Below are 2,054 nucleotides of genomic sequence, written 5' to 3'. Positions count from 1 at the left end.
TCGTATGAATGGTCTTCATGGGAAGAAGATTGAAAAAAATCTTGGTATTCATGTTTTGTAGCTTTAAGATGGCATAAAACCTAAATGGTTCTTCCTTAGCCCATATGTATTCTTAAATTTATAACTCTAAAATGCTTTAAAAGTTTATTGAAATTTGTTTATACACATCCACCACTATTCTCATCTTGTTTTCAAGATGCTAGAGTAAAACATAAGTGGTGAGATGACATGGCATTTTTAAAAAAAGAAATTATCTTCCTTATTTATTATTAGATTCTAGCTCAACAATTCTTAATTGGGACAAATATTGAGGGGCTTACCAGGACCATAACCTCAATCATGGATGCATGATATCTTAAGAAGGATTTTGGAAGTTATTATCTAACCCATAATGAGAAATTTACTTCTAATTTGGTTGCCATATCTCTTTGTCAGTTTTGTTTGAAAATATTATTCTAATTGTAATTATTTATTTCCAAGATGGTGAACTTACTGTGATTATTGGTGATTCTTAAAATTACCATATTTTGACATGTTCATTTCCTTATTTCTAATCCATTTTCATCTACTAGTAATCTTATATTACCCCATTTTAATGCTTATATGCAAGTTTTAAGATTTAGGTGCTTCCAACTACATTTCTAACATTTCTAAGTATTTCATTGAATTGTGATTAGCATTAGGGAGAATTAGTGTAGTATGTATTTTCTTTTAAATTAATTGTTGACATGTGAACAAGTTGCTATAGGAATGGATCCACAAGCTAGGAGGTTGAATAGATTTGAGTTAATGATGCAAATAATTTGCAGATCAATGTATTGAAAATATAACATGCCATGGAGGAGGAGATATACTACCTCTGATCATGTATCCACTCAGGGAAGATAATGCAACAAATATTTCATGGTTTCAATTATTGGAAGGAATATTTCAATGTGCCCAAGTCGGTATATATTTATATATTAGTTTCAAAGCTCATGTAAAAAAGAGAGTGTCATCTTTGTTTCAAAGGGAGGACTCTTAGAGAACATGGTCCAAATTATTATGACATAAAATTCAAATTTCATGAGGTCTTGCTCCAATTCCAATTGTAGTTTTAGTATGGTGGTGTGTCATTTAGTTTGAGTTATGCTATTGTAGTCTTGATTCAGTGCCCTATTCTTGGAGAAAAATCTCACTCCATAGAGAAAATAATTGTATATATTGGTAAAGGATTTAATTCCTCGTGTGAGTTTCCCTATCTATGCACCTTATTTCCTTTATAGTTAATTTCATTTTTAAGCAAATGCATTTTATTTTTATGCAATGACATTTTCAATTCATAGTTTAGCTTTTACCAAAGCTTGCAAACAACAAGAGTTTTGATATGTAGAAAAATGAATTACCTAACCCATGCAAGAAGTTTTTATGGTGATAACAAGGTTCTCATTAACATGATCTATCTATACATGCACTATCTATGAAGGTGAATATACAATGAAAATTTTCCCATCCTTACCTAGTCTCAAGGAAATTTACTAAGGAAAAAATCAAGCTATAGAAAAATTGAATGCACTAGCACCAAAGAAGCCTTTGCAAATAGGACCTTCAAGTCTAAATTCATACCATACACCTAAAAATTCTCATCATTTTTCTAGAAACCAACATTTTCTCAATTTATGAGTCCTCTTATGCCTTGATATACATATGTTCCACAACAAGTCCAAAACCATCATTGGAAGTAGGGATGACAAGGGCCTCATTATAACAATTTGCTTGCTTTTCCTATACTTTACCACCAAAAAAATAATATTTTGCACCATGCCAATAGTCATATACTCAAACTTAATAGCCTTGAATAATTACACCACCACAACAATTACAATTATCACAACCACCATTTTCCCAACCTCAATGCCTGACATAACTACTTGCTCAATTGATTTATAACGCTTATAAAAAAATACTAACTTAATAGGTTTTTAAGGTTGAGTTGCCTCCCTTCCCCACATATGTGATCATACCATTTGGGTTGCAAGATATCCAACTGGGGTAAGGGAAGGTTCTCAATAAAA

This window comes from Pinus tabuliformis, chromosome X (genome assembly GCF_031772625.1).
Source record: "Pinus tabuliformis cultivar Carrire ecotype Pingquan chromosome X, CPIR1, whole genome shotgun sequence".
In the NCBI taxonomy this organism is placed as follows: domain Eukaryota; kingdom Viridiplantae; phylum Streptophyta; class Pinopsida; order Pinales; family Pinaceae; genus Pinus; species Pinus tabuliformis.
The sequence above is the reverse complement of the archived record's forward strand: the minus strand, read 5'-3'. Positions refer to the sequence as shown.